This window comes from Mytilus trossulus, chromosome 8 (assembly GCF_036588685.1).
Source record: "Mytilus trossulus isolate FHL-02 chromosome 8, PNRI_Mtr1.1.1.hap1, whole genome shotgun sequence".
Lineage (NCBI taxonomy): Eukaryota > Metazoa > Mollusca > Bivalvia > Mytilida > Mytilidae > Mytilus > Mytilus trossulus.
In genome coordinates this window covers 14,297,866-14,316,317 of record NC_086380.1, presented here as the reverse complement: position 1 = coordinate 14,316,317, position 18,452 = coordinate 14,297,866, and the positions used below count along the sequence as shown (strand labels likewise).

The following is an 18,452-nucleotide window of genomic DNA, read 5'->3' as shown; positions in this document are numbered from 1 at the left end:
CCATTTCCTTCCATTCATTATCATTAAATTGAACTATAACGTATTTCTTGGTACCTTCTTAATTCCTTTATAAGTCTTATGTAACCATAATTATGACAATAACTTTTGTGAGCACAAGATTCACTGCACACTTTTAAAGTTCTGCTTCATCAAACATTAAAATGTGAACGTAAGTTTTGAGTTTTTTAATCGACACGATTGGGATATTTGTATATGAGAACATGATTTATCTATTAGTTGAAAATGCGGCTTTGGACTAGCTTTCAGTACCTTCGAGCATTCGTTGTTCAATAATGTGTGTCTTTGTGTTATTATTTTATGTGATAAAGTGTTGTGTTGGTACGTATACACCATTGTAACAATGAAGGAGGAAATTAGGAGGGTTGGTTGGGTAGAAGTAGGGAGGGGTATGCGGAGCGCTAATAAACATGTCTATGCGGAATAGGCTTTGATCATTGTTGAAGCATCAATGTAAGGGGCATTTAATATCTTAATAAAACTATTCTTATTTTAGATACTATATATTGTACCTGATATTGGACAAAAGATGTTACCCTTTTATGCAATTATGTAATACAAGTTAGAATAATTTGAAAACACATATTAAACAGCCAAATCGATGCACAAGAGCTAAAATATGAGTCATAGATCCTATTGACAACAATAATCTGCCCAATTTTATTGATTTTGTACCATTTATTTCAAATATGACCAACTTCTTATCAAATTCTTCCAAAATCAACAGCACCGTATCAGCACCCACCAGCACAATGACAGGACCCACCAGCACAGGACATGAATAAATTGAGAAAATGCTAAATTTTAATAAATTGCAATGTTTTTTACCAAAATAGTTTTGTCGTGTGGATTGCAGTATAGAAAGCGGACTCTATGAGCATTTTTGTTTTATTTTTTCAGTTCGAGATTTTCTGAAAATGAGCATTTTTGTGTTACGCTTACTGAAACAGTTCATAGGGTCAATTTTTAATGGTTTACATATGAATCCATAAGAAACAAAATTGAAAAATCTCAACTGTTTTCTTCCCTTTTTTATGAGTAAAAACGTAAAAAAATCATCATTTTCGTCTTTGTTTACATTTTTTCATTGATCACCAGCACCCGTCAGGACCAAATCACCAGCACAGAACGTTCTCTCGCAGGACAACCATACCCACCGTGTGATTGAGAAAATGATTGTTTCTGCTTAAAACGATAGACATGTTTACAATTGAACTGTTAAACTCCATTTGTCAACAACACGTATTTAAGAAAAAAGAAGTTTTGGTATTGTAACCATGACACAACTTTCCGTTCACGTTCGAACGACATGAATGAACTACATGTATATGCAACCATACTGCTTTTAACAATTATTATAAGTTACGTAATGACTATTCTCATATATAAACCCTGCATCAAAAAACATATTTAGTTCTGTTTAACATTCATTTATTACTAATTGAATACGTTTTCTTTCTAAGATAAAGAATGTATCACTGAAGTAACAACAATATCTCAATGCCTTATATATTATGTACTGTAGTACACCGCTAGATTAAAACTGACGAAGAAAGGTAACACACGGCCACCGAAAGCTTTTTTGTGAAGCCCAGGTGGTCGTGTGGTCTAGCGGGACGGCTGCAGTGCAGGCGATTTGGTGTCACGATATCTCAGTAGCATGGGTTTGAATCCTGGCGAGGGAAGAACAAAAAAGTTGCGAAAGCAAATTTACAGATCTAACATTGTTGGGTTGATATTTAGTCGAGTTGTATATCACTGTACTAGTATATATATTTGTTTAGGGGCCAGCTGAAAGACGACTTCGGCTGCGGATTTTCTCACTGCATTGACGACCTGTTGGTGACCCTCTGCTGTTGTCTGTTCTATGGTCGGGTTGTTGTCTCTTTGACACATTCCCCATTTCCATTTTCAAGTTTAGTTATATATATATTCAACAGTTTGTATAACACAAATATTTGATCTTTAATTAATATCATTTGTTACATGATACATTGTATAATGTGTTTGAACTTTGACAATAAGTTAATAAACTTTTGACTCGGTACTGAAAATAACTTATATGTGAACCCGATTTTATTGGCGTTTTCTTTTCTTTTCTTTCTATTCTTTTTATGTTGCTTATTAACGAATTTTAAATGATAAGTTTTTTCAATTTTCTTGTTTCATACTTTTCCTGTATGATTATTCATAGCAGACTACACCTACATCCACTTTAATTTAACCTAGGTGTAAACATTTGTACATTTTTGTAATTGTTGCGTTAGCAATCATAGACGATTTTGCTGAAGTATAGATTCTTACATTGATACCAGTGGATTATCGGATTTATCCAATCGAGATAGCATCAATTTTAAAGTCGGAGCCTCAGTGAAGACTTATTTTTTTTTTTAATTTTAACTATCGATATTGGACATTTCCGATACTAGTAACTATGTAAGAATCTGTTTCTCTAATGATTAAAAATTAAATTTATTTTTTTATTTTAGGAAAATCCCCTTTGAGGGTCTTTCACATTCAACGAAGTTGTCAATTTTATTAACATCTGTTGGCATATTTTTATATATCCAGTTCGCTGAAAATGATATACATGTGTAACCCTCAAAATCACCCAATGATCTATTGAGATCACCGGCCACCACACGTTGATTAAATTAGTTTATACAATGGGTTCGGAAAGGGATAAATTTCCATAGAATTAGAGAAAAGTTTTATCCTGGAATAGCAATAGACAGACAATGATTGTCCTTTTTATGTTTTAACAACACCATATGATATTGAACTGATTCACTTGTCCCTGATTTGTCAAGAACCTTTAAATGGGCATACACTTTGACGTCCAAAAACGTTTTCTAAGTATAGAACGGATCGTGGTCGTATTCGTGGCGTCGGGTTTAAATTAGGATTGGTTATATGGTATGAAGCATTTTGCGTTTCATGTGTAACATACTTAATGGATTTTGGATTTAGTTTGATTAACGGAAATTACTGAGTTATTTGTTTGAATATTATATCTATTTAGTTTTTTTCTTTACATGTCCGATGATGTTCTTTTTTATTTCAAAATGTTCGTCGACATTGATGTTAAATCAAAGGTACCAGGATTACAATTTAGTACACCAGACGCGCGTTTCGTCTACATAAGACTCATCAATGACGCTCATATCAAAATATTTATTAAACCAAACAAGTACAAAGTTGAAGAGGATTGAGGATTCAAAATTCCAAAGAGTTGTGCCAAATACAAGATAATCTACAAGTATGCCTGGGATAAGAAAATCCTTAGTTTTTCGAAAAATTCAAACTTTTTTGGAAATTTATAAAAAATAAAAACAAATGACCATTTTGTTTATTCATTATTGATATTCATGTCAACACCGAAGTGTTGACTACTGGACTGGTGATACCCTCAAGGACGAAACGACCACCAGCAGCGGCATCGACCCAGTGGGGTAAATAGTTACCAGGATTATAATTTAGTACAAAAACATGCCAGATTGTTTGCTTCCGAATCGTTTAACTGGATCCACCTCTAGCAGGGACTTTCAAACTACACAAGGACTCTTGTTTGAAATGACACTATGAGCTGCATAATAGCAAAAGATATACAAATTTTGCCCGTAGTGAGTCAAAACCTTAGTTTCATTAAATACATAAGGTATTGTTCTGTTTCTGCTTTTTCTAATAGTGTGATTCAGACATACGTTTATCATAGACATAAACTACAATGTATAATGTATACAATGATTGAATTTTAAAAAACTTTAGAGACTTGAAATGCATGCATATGATACAGTAAGAGTTCAATGATCTGGTTTATGCTTAAACAAATATTGACAAATGAATGGTGCTAAACAAATAGATCATGTTGCAAGTTTAAATACGGAATGAATACAATTAGGAAGTAAGTTAACTTCATTGATAATACAGGAGATAAATGACGACTGAGTGATATGTTTTATCCCTTTAAATAGCCCTCTAAATACCAACTTAGATAACCTAAACTTAATGCTTATTTAAACGACAGATAACGCAACAATTATGTTGTAAACAAATCTTTTAAAAAACGGTTATATACTGTATGTAATGAACTTTTTCACACAATATATCTCGATGATGTACATTGGTGCATAGTGCCTGGCCGATTTATGGCTATGAATATTTATATAATGGGGAACATGTTAGTCATACACCTGTTATCTGGATATATTCCTTTTGATAACTGAGTTTTAAATAAATACATGTATTAGTCATTCATTTTTGGCCGACGATAAATTTTATACATAAATAGATAGTCTCATATTTTGCTATTGGACCTCCTATAGTCTTGAATCTTTGAGTAAACAAAGTTGCAGATGACAAGTTTGTATATAAATAAAATGTAGAGTTTCAAATATGCAATATAAGATTGTGAAATACTTTTAAATAAGTAATCAAATTAAACCCTGCAGTATTCGTATAGTTAAGCCTGCAACACCCAACGCATAACATAAGGTTTTACATTTGACATTCAATAAAAGAAAAATATGAAGGCAGAAAACAAAAACGACACAAATTGTGGGTTTGAAAATACAAAACAATGTGTCAAAAATGGTAAGGTTAGACATGCACAGGTCTAGAAAGTTCAATATTTGCTCTCTGTCGTATTTCTTTGTCGTTAAATGTTTGGTCACATATAAACTGTTTGTTTTCCCCGTGTGATTTTTTCACGTTTATTTATTTATTTCTAAAACTTTTATTGCTGTTTACATGGTATGTATTTGTTATATTGTTGAATGTTGTGCAGTGACCTTTGATTGCTTAATCTCACGTCACGTTGAAAGGTGACTGATGTCGTATCAGTTTGATTCAGTTGTTTTTCCGTACGTTGTTTTTCTTATGGTTGGCAATGACAATTTTATACCAGAGACAAAATGAGGTAAGGTAAAATACTCAAGGTCACAGCATGGTGGTGAACAATGTGCCAAATCCATACGAACAGCAGATATAATAGGTCATGAAATAACAAATGTAAAACAATTCAAACGAGAAAACGAACCGCATGATTTATGAATAGACTCGCAAATCTACAAACGACAACTAGTGAGCCACGGGATCCTGGAGAATGTTGCGGAGTATGCAGGAGCCTATGTCGACACTCAACGTTTGACAGTCATGCAACATCATAATTTTTTTACTGAATATAGTTCCTTGATGATGGAATGAATACCTACATCACTAATCTAGTTTCGTGGCCATGTGGATATTTTGTTCGTTTATAAAAGGTGATACATATTGAGAATTTAAAATTTATGTACCATTCTGAAGATATCAAACCATTGTCTATTTGTTAAACATCATGCACCACAGGATGACAATTATAGGTTTCGTCGGAATAATTAACGCAAACTGAAAACAGATTATTGGTTTCTATGTATGTTGCATTGCCTCTTTTTGGCCCTTCAGTGTTCTGACAATATTTAACTATAACTCGTATCTATACAAATAACAATTTGCTGTTTAAACCAAGCAATTTCCCACAGTTAAGTATATATTTGTGCACTTTACGACTTTTTAAGGTAATTCAGGAGGATACCGTCATCTTAAATTGTAAATAATCGATCTAGTATTTGCACTAGTCTGCAAATTTGGAGACATATTTGCAATTTGAAGGTTACACTGTTTGTTTATTTATATACAGACAACTTAGTTATTCATTAAATTATCGATAATGTGTTTACAAATACCAAATATTGGTGCATTTAGATTTTTGTTTTAAATAAACCATTTTAGGGGAGTGCCAATTTTATACTGGACATATAAGGAAATTTTCTTTTTTTTTCCAGCAAGAAAGCAAGTTCGGCTACACCAGTTTTTATTTTTATTTTCTTAAAATATATAATGAAACCTATCTTCTCATATTTAAGCTCAACAGTCTGTCTTAGAGATTTTTTTTTATTCACAAAAATGTGTTTTTTATGAATCTTAGCAAAAGTTTAGGCAATTTTGAACGACTCGTTCTTAGAAAAAAAGCGCGGTGACTCATACTTTGTATCATTATTCTTGTAAACGCATAGTAAAATCTTCATGTTGGCAAAGTTTTAGAAAATTCTATATTTTTTTATTCTTACCCCTGAACTACCTTAAACACCAGTGAGTAACATTTCAATGTATTTGGATGTTTTTCGTAGATATGATATCCGTGTACATTAGTTGATATTACGAACATAAAAAATAGGAAGTGGGAAATTACCTCCAGTTTCAATTTTTGAACATGACTGTATACTACTTATAGACGTTTACTGACGTCAATAACAATTATCTATGGGTTTTTGTGGATTTTGTATCATTTAACATGTATCGTCTTGAATTGTTACAGTGCAAGTGCACCTGTTCTAATTATAACATAGAATAACCATACATAACCTACCCGATATGTGAGAAAATATTTTTTAATCGTTTTGAATAATTTATGTACAAGTATTCTATAAACAGTTGTTGGACAAGGATTTATCTTTCTATACGTTTAATGGTTTATTAGTCACATTTCCAGCACGACATGAGTTTAAAATCTGATCTTAGGAACTGCATTGTTTTCGCGAATACCCATTTTAATATTTTTAAAATATATCATGCATAATTATGAAATGTTATAGTTCCATATATGTAGTTGTGGATAAAACCTTTATATATTTCGACGACTACAGTCAACCTGTCATCTGACGGTTTGTTTTGTGAAATATACAGATAAAGTACGAATCAAAGTAAATCCATGTGTTCTAAAGCATATATTTTTGAAAAGAAAAAAATTATGTTACTACACACGAAAAATTATCGTTGAAAAAGTTAGATAATAGTTGAAATCAAAGTGGGAATCAATAAAGCTTCAATTAGCTGAAACCAGATTCAGTCAAAAATACATAATATCGAAAATCACACAATGTATGAATTGTAGAATCATACAACTATTCGTGTGTCTTCGGATCTACGATAAGGAAAACCTGTCTTAAACAAATACATCTTGATGCTGACCGTATCACCTGCAGATTTTTGTTCGTTTCAGAAGCGCAATTTCATATATAGATGCGATTCGAATCGGTGTGTTTGCAACATATTAATTGAGTTACGAGAGCTGTATGTTACTATAAAACAATATTGAGGCTAACAGTTCTCGTTAAAATAGTCATATTCAGTATTCAAAACAGGTCGAACATTACACTGTATTCATCTTTGCACTGATACAAGTAGAAATCAGGAGATAAATCTCATTCCATGAGGTCACATTCTCGGAAATAGAACAGGAAAATGATATAAGTAATTGGAACATAGATAACGGCAACAGTAGTATATACCGCTGCATGTTTGAAATTAATAAATCGACTGAGAAAAAAAAAATCGGGGTTACAAACTAAAACTATGAGAACACATCAAATATAAGAGATTACCTGTGACACAATTTAAATGTAACACACACAGAAACGAACTATACTACAACAATGGCCATTTTCCTGACTTGGTACAGGATATTTTAAGAATAAATTGGTGGGTTTAACCTGGTTGTGTGGCATGTCAAACTTATAAATGTGAAAACATATAGGACAGAGAAACACATAAATAATAGTTAACAAAAGATACCAGGTTGAAAAATTATTACGCCAGACGTGCGTTTCGTCAACACAAGACTAACCAGTGACGCTCTGATAAAAAAGTTCGAAAGCCAAAACAACTACAAAAGTGAAGAAACCAAAAGGAAATTCAAAGTCATAAGTCGTAAATAAACTGTCAAAACCATTGTTAAAACAGAAAAAAATACCAACATATAAACAATAGTACACAACACACTAAACTAAAAACTAAATAAAATTGAGAGAGGAAATGGGGAATGTGTCGAAGTAACAACCATCCGACCATAGAGTATACAACAGCCAAAGGCCACCGATGCGTCTTCAATGTAGCGAGAAACTCCCACACCCGGAGGCGTCCTTCAGCCGATCCCTTAAAAAATATATATACTAGTACATTGATATTGAACGTCATACTAAACTCCATATTATACACAAAAAACTAAAACTAAAAATCATACAAGACTAACAAATGGCATAGGCTTCTGACTTGGGACATTGCAGCGGCGTTAAACATGTCTACACGATCTAAATCCTCCCCTATACCTCTAGCCAATGTAGAAAAGTAAAGGCTACTTAGCACGAACCCCGACCAAAAACTTCGGGTGATCTCAGGTGCTCCGGAAGGAAAGGCAGATCCTGTTCCACATGTGCAACCTTCGTTATTCTTATGTTAGTACAAAACCTGTAATAATTCCAATTCAATAGGTCACAATCGGGGTATAGACCTGTATTGTAGTTGCAACACTAGGAAAAGGTGGCTATCCTATTTTAGTTCCATCATATCATATTTCACCTTAAGTTCCTACGCATGTATGCATGATTTCCAAATGTTTTGAATGCAGAAAAGCAAGTTAGCTGACTATGCGGTATGGCCTTTGCTAATTTTTGAAGACCGCAGTTTGTAATTTCTGTGTCATTTGGTCTCTTGTGGAGAGTTGTCTCATTGGCAAGTATACCACATCTTTGTTTTGCGTGAAATTAATCAAATAAAAAAAAAATCAGTGAATTTTAATTCAAAAGACACGAATGAAATATCTGGTTTAAACGACAAAATATCTGGATTTTGTTTCTAAAGATTAAATGGTCACTCAGTATTAATAATGTAGATTAAAGCAAATTGAACACTAGCCTGTTTTTTTTTAGTATTTATTTAAAACAGATTAACAAAAATATTGAACAATAACACAATCATACACATTCAACATTATATGTTCGTCTTATCAAACATGATGTGCCCTACATAATGCCAATGACGCCTAGGTAATGGCTCAAAGCTTTCGTGTTTGTTTATTGCGTTCATTTGGGCAATACCGCTTTGAAATACACATATACAATAAATAATACAAACACATGATTTATAACATGATCACCCTAAAAGCTTACTTTATATTCGAACACATTTGTATAACATTTATTACACGGTTAGCTGCATGTTGAAACATGAAATAATACTTGACATGCTGAATATTAGATATTAACAAATGATATAATTCAATGAAATTGTGTGTCAAAAAATGCATAGTGTATCAGTGAATATATTATAAACAAAGAGAATAATTTAAATCTTTGAAAAGGAGTAGGTTCAGTAAGACCTCTTTTTGGCCCCAAAATATAGCAGTTTTACAAAACTCTTAAAATGTATAATTTTAGTTATTTATTGGAAATTAGAATGCTTCTGCTACACAATAATATGTATGGACTGTTTTTGACAATACAATGATCCTAAATTATTGAATTTTTCACAATTTTAGCATGTTGGTAAAATGAAAGTGGCCGCATTCGTGTTCGTTCTTAATATTGAAATGTAAGTTGAATTTGGTGATAATACATAACATTTATAAAGATTGAGGATGAACAAGGATGCGACCACTTTTTTTTGGGACAAAAACCATTTGAAAATTACATTTTTGGGCATTTTTGATAGATTTGATTTCATACCTAAGCTAGAATCTGAGCGTTTTAATTAGTATATTAGTAAAAATCTTTCACATAAACTTATTGGATCAACTAAAATAGACACTTAAGTGTTAAAAAAGTATCTAAAATACTTCGTCAGATGAACTTGAAATTTGATCTTGTATTTATTAAACTTGTAATGTGTTCTGTTATGCCAATGCTGTTTTACATTAACTAGCTCTGCTTCTATTGTCTTATAAAATTATGGCTATGATGAATTTGGTTTTAAAATTATGTTATTCTTCAATACCTTGAACACAAAACACAAAATTTAACGTTACGTCTGCATGCACTGCTGGATGCAATGAAACAATGGTGGATGCAACGATGAAAAATTTGCCTTGACAATAATGATATAAGATTTCATTAATAGCAGACATTTTACATAGCATTACATCTGTGTAGTATTGATATGGTAAAAAAGTTTTGTTTAAATGAATAAACAAACCGCCTGTTCATTTTTTTATTATTGCACCCATCGTTGATGACTTCATTGAGGAATTCATTGTGACTGTGATGTAATAACACAAGCAACGTAAAATGTACGGCAAAATTTTCCCAGTAACAAAAAGGTATTAACTTAACTACACATTTAATATTGGTGATTTTTCCGTTTCTTGTTTCTTTGTGTCAGCAGTTAATAATCGTCTACCAAACAGAATATCACGTCCTGTCATAAAGAAACGAGAAACAAATAAATTCAAAATTGTTTAAGTACTTGTTTTTATCAAACTTTAACAATTGCAAATATTCTAGTGTTTCACGTAAATTTTAAAAGAAAAACCCATTTAATATAAATGCAATTATTTGTTCACACCTCTAATACAATTACCAGCACGATTATTCGAGACAATGAATAGTAAATGCATTGAACGCAAGTACCACGCAACACTTAGAAATTTAAAAAAATAGCATGTGCTGTGATTGCATAAATAACAACTATTACAGATCCCTGTACCGCATTCAGCGGTAAGCAAAGCACATTATGCATAGTCAGCTATAGAAGGCCCCAGGATGTTAGCGGATCTCAAACCCCCTCCTTAACTTAATCAATTGTGACATAGTACAACATAAGACGAACTTTTAAATCAGTTAAACGAAGCTCAACTCATCTGGTGGATACTAATGCAATGTACACCTAACAGAAACATAGTTGAAGTGGATGGGTATCTGTACATCTCTGCTCTTTGCTCTTTCATGAAAATGTACACTGACTAGACAGTTGCTATATTCTAAATCTTAATGTAAGATTTGAAATATTATCAACTGTATTAACAATATTAAAAACTTACTTTTGGCCAAGAAAATGCAAATAAACAAAATCATAACAAACACAGCACATCCGGTGGATATTATAATCATTGCCAGCATGCCTTCATCTTTTTCTAAACATTAAAAAAAATATTAATGAAGATAAAAAAGAAATATTTTAAGTTAAAAGACCTTTGTATAAAACTTTTCGAAAGATATATAGAACACATGAAACAGGAGTTAAACGCAAGTTCTACGTTATATGCACATGGAGGAAATACCACGATAACTATTTATTCCTGTTCATATGCTAAGTTTTTGACTTTACCCTTTGCATTTAAAATGTTCAAAGTTGATACGAGGAAAGCAGTTAAACATCTGTCATTTTTTTGGTTAGAAAACTATTACCTCTGTACACTTTAAGGACGTGAGGACAAATCATGATTGATAAGATATAATGACGTTTTGTGAAATTTAGATACATTAACACACTTGTTTAGTATGTTCTCTCTCCTTACTGTCATGAGTGTAAAGTTTAAATCTGTTAGATTTTACGGATTTCCAACTGTGATAAGGTCTCGGTTTCAAAGCATATTACTGTTGCCATATTTTGATGTGTGGATGATTCTTGATACCTCAGTTTTGTATCGAATCATTACAAAACATGAAATACTACGCTGCAATAAAAAACCGAACAGAAAACTGTAGAATTATATTAAACTTACCCTGACATATATCTATGTATTCGTCAAAAATAGAAACATTACGATAAACAAGGTTGCAAAGTATTTGCAGTCTACCTTCACAGCCGACATTGTCAACAGGAAAATCGTAAATAACTTTAACATCATTATGATACGTGTATCGTTTCATCACAGCAACAAAATGCATCATTGATAAACCGACCCTGAAAAAAAGGGGAGGTCTCTTTTAAGTCAGATTGTATAAGACAATCTTTAAAGTATATTCAGTTTATCTCAGGAAACAGAACCATTTAAATATAAACTAATATTATTTTAATACGATGTATGCTAACATAAGACAATACCTTGTTCTTTTAATATTGCTTCACTGAATGAAAATAAATTTTGATTACAATTGAGATACAAAAAAATATATAGTACAAAGTAGTTGTTTCCTACTCACCTCAAACCATGCTGAGCAGTTCGGAACAGGGTTCACCTTATCTAGAATAATTTCTATTTTCATGCTGTCGTTGTTGATATACTTTTGATATTTTATTAGCAGTGTAATAGTTGGTAAAGCTGCAATTGATGTGAACAACAATTTACATGAATGGTATTTCCTAAAATTTAATATTTATACAAAATAATTTATATGGGATAATCACTATTTAAACAATATGAAAGATCTATATTGTTGCGTTGTGTATTTAGAGTCAAAACTTACGTCTCACTATTATTGCGTCGAACTATTGTTAAATATGTGTGACGTTACTGGCATGAAAATATTTTTTGTTTTTGTGTTATTAAAATTTGCTGTTACGAATATCATAAATAATTATAGATTAAGGAATGTATCTCCCTCATGCAAAGCTCTGATTCCTTTCGAGGATTTGGCAATACGTTTGGACCTTTTGGATTATAGCCCTTCATCTTTTATATAAGATTTGGATTTGAAATTTTTTTACCACGAGCATCACTGAAGAGACATGTATTGTCGAAATGCGCATCTGGTTCAAAAACAATTCGTACCGTTAATGTTATTACACATGCATAAACATTAGAATCTCTTTACATTCAATACTAAATCAAAATCATGATGTTGTTAAACTCAGAAAATTATACACACCATTAAAACTTACACATAACATGATTTGGTTCGACAGACAGATTCTTAGTGCAACTATCAAATCCACAGGTACACGTGTACTTGTAGTCCAAATCTGATTCACTAATATTGTGAATTACCAATTCAAAATCTTTACCGGTATTTCGTGTTATCATTTCATATTTATTTGGATATTTGCAATCACCATCCATACAAAGCATGTCGTAGTTTTGGCCTCCTGTCCATTGTCGTACTTTCGACTGTGAATCAATGTCGACCTTTGTGTTATTAATGAAGCACCGTAAAATTATGTCTTTTCCAAAGCTTACTGGCAAAGTTGTTAAATTCCATGAGACTGAAAAATTATTTCATTTTAAATAAAGTAGAAATGTATCATCAATTCTAAACAAGTACATAAATGTATTTAATAACATTAATACACTGACTATATTTAGACAAGTTTTCTCTAACATATAACACTTTAAAACAATTTAGAAGCCAGAGGAAAGATCACACGTTGAATATACATTTTAAACTTGAATTTATGTAACATACAGTATGGAATAAAGGGTCAATTTTGAAAATGAAAACTCCCCCGTGCAACCAATTTGAAAAGTTGTAGATAAATCTATTTCACATTGAGAGCGACGAAAGAAGAAATGGTATCCCTGGATTTAAGAGTCCGACTGATTTACATTGACTTGGTATAGAAAATCAATTAAAGTTCAAAATTGTTTAAGGTTGTACCCAATACCTTTAATTGAATTTATTTGATTCGTTTAATTTTCATAAAATATTGAAAAAGATTTACTTTACCCTTTGGAAAAAATACAAAAATTACAAAAAACTTCATCAAATCACTTTCTCCGAGAAAAATTGTTTGATATATAGCAGTTTAACAAACAATCATTTTAATCATTGAGAAGCTTAGTATTTCCTTTATATTCTGCACCGTTTGATATCGTCATCATTTTAAGTATGTAAAATATATTATAATTTTCTTACCAGACGACGTACAATTAGATGCTGTACATGCTTTATCCACAATTAATACAATGAAAGCAATATAAACCAATATTCTATTCATATTGACTTTACACAATCTAAAAGAAAAATCAAATTTCGTTAATGATAATTGAGCGATACGTGTAGCAATTCTTATTTTTTTTATCAAAAAGATTTGTATTGGTTTTTTCTTGTATTTAAATATTATAACAACAGTGCAAATGATATTCGATCTTTGTATCAAAAGTAATAAAACAAAACAAACCCGAATACTTATCAGGATGACCTTCATTTGTTTTTCATGATTGCAATCTCATTCTTTTTTTCTTTTAAATTTTGGGGCACACCCGTTTATCTGTTACATTAATTCAATTTAAAAGGTGCAAATCAAAAATCAAACAACAAACAAAAGAAGAAACACTATCTTGTCATTTTCTGTTCATAAACAGAGCTAATTTATCTAATGTTATTATAACAATAAAATGTTTGGTGTGTATGCCTTTATTTTTAATCTGATAGATTTTGACTGTCCTTTTGCTACAAAACAAAACCAAGACACTTATCTAGATAACCTGTAATTTGTAACGATATCAATCTCATTCATTACCTTTATTTTGGGCTCACCCACAATTTGATACATTTATTCAATTGATTATGTTGCAAATCAAACCAAAAATAAACAAAAGAAAACACTATACTGTCACCGTCTTACAACTTGATATGACAGTTAACCTTAATCAAAAGTTAAAGCCCAACCCTTCGCTCATGTATTATCTTTTTAACAACGATTAGTGAATTTAAAGGGGTACCCGAGCTATAAATGTGTACATTTTTCTTTTCAGTGTTTTCAGTCTAGTAGTTTAATCCTTCATCAACCTCCAAAAACATTCAAATGATAATGAAACCACAATATCCAATAATATAAAGCGCTTTTTTAACAAATTGCCAACGGTTAAAAAAATTACTAGTTCACGCTTGGGGTTTGTCAAGATATACAAGAATTTGATATGCTGCAGCACATGTATGAATCACCAAAAGTACGACATGGTAACTAGAATGATCTGCCATAATCTTAGTCTTTAAAAGAAAGAAAAAAAGCCAGACCATTTGGTATAATTTATGATTGTAAGAAAGACAAAAAGGAAAAATTAAATCATTAAAGATACCAGGATAAACAGTTTGTATTTTGCGCCATACGATCATGGTATCTACAATAACCTCATCAGTGTCGCTCGAATCCAAAATCCTAAAAAAAAACTAAAAGTACGAAGTTGAAGTGCATTGAGAACAAAATATTCCTAAATGTTTGCCAAAATGACGAGTAAGGTTGATACTATTCAGTGCGGTTTCCAACCTCCACTTATGAAATGACTGAGTTTTGTCTATTTCTTTCCTCCTGTAAACACAGACACCGTGTATTATTCACAAACAATACCTCACTATATTTTGATTAAACAAAACTATAAAAAACACTTTTTTTTATTACAGGTAGGTAAACACGCGTATTTTCCTGAGATGTCCACAAAAACACAGACGGAGATCATAATTGTTTTCGAGAAATATACATAAAATATAGTGAAATGTTCATTTATTAGACCTACTAACGTTTGCATTGTGATAGTTTTTTTGCAGCTAGTTTAAAGCTTACCTCTGTAATCATATGTTCTGTATACAATTTATAAGTCAATTTTAATACATGAAGCTAACAATCATTTCCGAAGAATAGTTTATAATATGTTCTGTGTACTTGTATCTTCAACGTGCTAAGTTAACTAAGTGAGGATGCAACATGTATATACATATAAAACTTTATATTTTTTTCTATTTTTATACAATGACTAACGGGACTTCACCATATCTTTATGCCGACTTACAAAAGGTTCAACAACATACAATATTTCATGTTCGAACGAGTGCAATATAATAATTGCATAAAGTTCTTTAAAGATATTATTGAAATATTGAATCTGTTTCACTCATTAATAAGCTATTAAAACACCATTGTCAATTCAAGGTCAATAATGTGATGTGCAAATTTTGACACTTTTTGATACGTCTGTAATTTTCAAAATATCATTCTTATTTGACCTACATTTTGGTCGCACATTTTTATTTGCTTTAACACTGTGACCTTGATTCGATTTATAAATAATAAACCACAAAAATAAATATGCATTATCTTGTCTCTAAATCAAAACGATATTAAAGATACCAACAATCTACCTATAACCGTAAAGTATACAAGTATTCAAAAGTTGTATTTATTAGTTTAAATGTGTATGATAGCGTTAAATATCTACTTAAATATATACTGATAGCTCCTTTAAAGATATAAATTGCGGTTTAGTTAACCGATGTATCATTGAATATAATATTCAATTACTTCTTGCTAAATTTGACATTAAACAGATACTAAAGCCACAGCTAGGTGATAATGTCACAAATAAGACAGTGATTAATATTACTTGTTTTAAAGAACTTGTTAAATGTTGAAAATAACGTATCATTATGATATCAATGCACTAGTAATACTAGTACGTGAATTCGGCGTTCTAAAATTCGTCAGCAGATTATACGTGTTGTAGTCAAATTTAAATAGAATTAAGTGCAAGCAATACTAGTACACCAAAACTATTCAAGTACTATTTAAAATGTCTGACCCCTTTCCCTATAAAAATAGAAATAAAAAAAATACATATGATAGGACAAATAACTATAATGACTGTCTTAATTCTGTGTGTGTGATTTTTTTCTAACAATGATTATGTTTATATAATAAGTTAAATATTACCATAGCAGATATGCTGATGTAAATGCACCTTCCGTTTTATCTAGTCATACATCAAATGTATAAGATGTTAAATGTAGGTATGTTTATAAAGTATGAAAATTATTTTTGTAAATTTTGACTATGACTAATTTGGAAATTCACAACTTCTCTGTATAAAGCCTTTCCGGTTATAATACACAGACATGTTCACTATCATGAGGTAACATCTTTTCATATGGATGTCATGCGATATTAGTTTTAAACATGCATCAATGCATTTATTTTCTAATCTTTAAACGTCATACATATGAAATGGAAGAATTTCAAACTGACGATTAGAAAGTAGAAGTAATTTATTATTGTAAAAAAGTATCCCGAAACATGTAACGTTCTTAAAAAAATTGCTGAATTTGAACATTATTTTTGGCTTATGTATTTGTCAGAATACAATTACTGTGATTATTTAATTGCTATTATTTAAAAAAAAAGCAGTCATGTGATTAATTTTATAATATCTATACATGCAACCTCTTCAACACGTCTTCGTCTACCTATCTTCACATATCTCATTTTTGCTACAGATAAAACTTTCAGCTCAAGTGATTTGTTTACAAGACGATACAAAACAATTTTTGCACGGTGACGCGGTCGTGACTTAAAGAAATCACTTTCGTTTATGTACCTTTTTCGCAACGATGAATCATATCAAGAAAAATAAGCTCGACTTAAAATCGATGACCTCTCGTTTTTTTTTTATTAAATGGTGAAAATGTGAGTGACGGTTATATAAAATAATATAAAAAAGTACTGATTATTTTGACCTTGTACATGTGTCATGTGTACATTTGTTTGACTTTTTCATTTTTAGCCATGGCGTTGACAGTTTAATTTCGATTTTCGAGTTTGACTGTCCCTCTGGTATCATTGGCCCTCTTCTACAAACATTATATAAAATTATCTGATTACTTGCCTGCATTGGCTATATATTGAGTTTATTTTAGATTTGATTTAGCATCTGATATAGTTGAATTGGAACCGTTTATTTTATTAAACATAAGTCTCACGTTTTTCATGAACTTTTATAAAATAATAAATGATACATATATTTTATAATGATGTTCATCTCACATCATTTATCGATCAGCATTAAAATCGGAAATCTTTGCGATTCTGTACTCATATATGTGTTCCCTTCTTTGTTAATTAACATTGAAAAAGTTTACTATCTGAATGGTCGAGTTTTGATGTTTGGGGTCCTCCTATAGACGTCTGCCTTTTAAGGCTTACGGGCTCATTCTGTTTAACTTTTGTTTTTTGTTTTTTAGTCAAATAGTTTTTAGTTTTCCAAAGTTAAAACCTAACACAGTAATGTTATTACCAATAGCTCAGGCTAGCTATAGGTTGATGCTTGCAAGGTTAAGTTCCCACGCCTGTAGGTGTATATACTGAGGTCATCGTTAATGAAAACAGTTGTGTGATTAACAGTTTTCTAGTAAATATAACTTTAAGAAAAACAATCAGATTCTTTTCAAAAGAGCATAGATGCGTCATTTTGCCGACACATTTGCCCAAAAGAAAGCAAACAGACCATCCATAACTCAAAAACACGGCATAAAATGAGCAACACGAACCACATAAAAATGGAAGGATACCAGGTGCTTCGAAATGGTAAACAGAACCCACTCCATATATGGCACCCATAATGATGTTCAGAGAAGTAAAAACCAGGTGATAAGTATGAATCGGAGTGTTACATTAAGGGGACAATGTAAGGGATTGTATTTCTGATAATTATAATTTAATTGCCTTCTGTGAAAAAGATATTCCTAAAACGGTCAATTTTTTTGGACATGTCGTCCGTAAAATAAACCAAAGGATTATGTCATCGTCAGCACTTGAAAATGGACTGAAAAGCTGACAGATCACACTTTAATGTTATTTTAATTTTTCAATCACCAACACGCATTAGCTGACCTAAATGATGCATCTATGTTAAAATTAATGAGTGACAAATACCCACCTTAAATAATTTGTACTTGTATTCCAAATGCATTTTT

At 31.3% G+C, this 18,452-nt stretch overlaps 2 long non-coding RNA genes across 2 annotated transcripts; both read right to left on the bottom strand.

Moving 5' to 3' along the window:
• Window positions 1-9,351: 9,351 nt before the first annotated feature.
• Window positions 9,352-12,088, bottom strand: LOC134681673 (uncharacterized). Its single transcript, XR_010100657.1, has 4 exons — window positions 11,976-12,088; window positions 11,555-11,736; window positions 10,871-10,963; window positions 9,352-10,248 (listed from the first exon to the last, which is right to left on the bottom strand). It is a non-coding gene; the product is annotated as an uncharacterized LOC134681673 (long non-coding RNA).
• Window positions 12,089-12,660: 572 nt separating this feature from the next.
• Window positions 12,661-15,393, bottom strand: LOC134681672 (uncharacterized). The gene is made up of 3 exons (XR_010100656.1): window positions 15,274-15,393; window positions 13,626-13,723; window positions 12,661-12,975 (listed from the first exon to the last, which is right to left on the bottom strand). It is a non-coding gene; the product is annotated as an uncharacterized LOC134681672 (long non-coding RNA).
• Window positions 15,394-18,452: the final 3,059 nt, after the last annotated feature.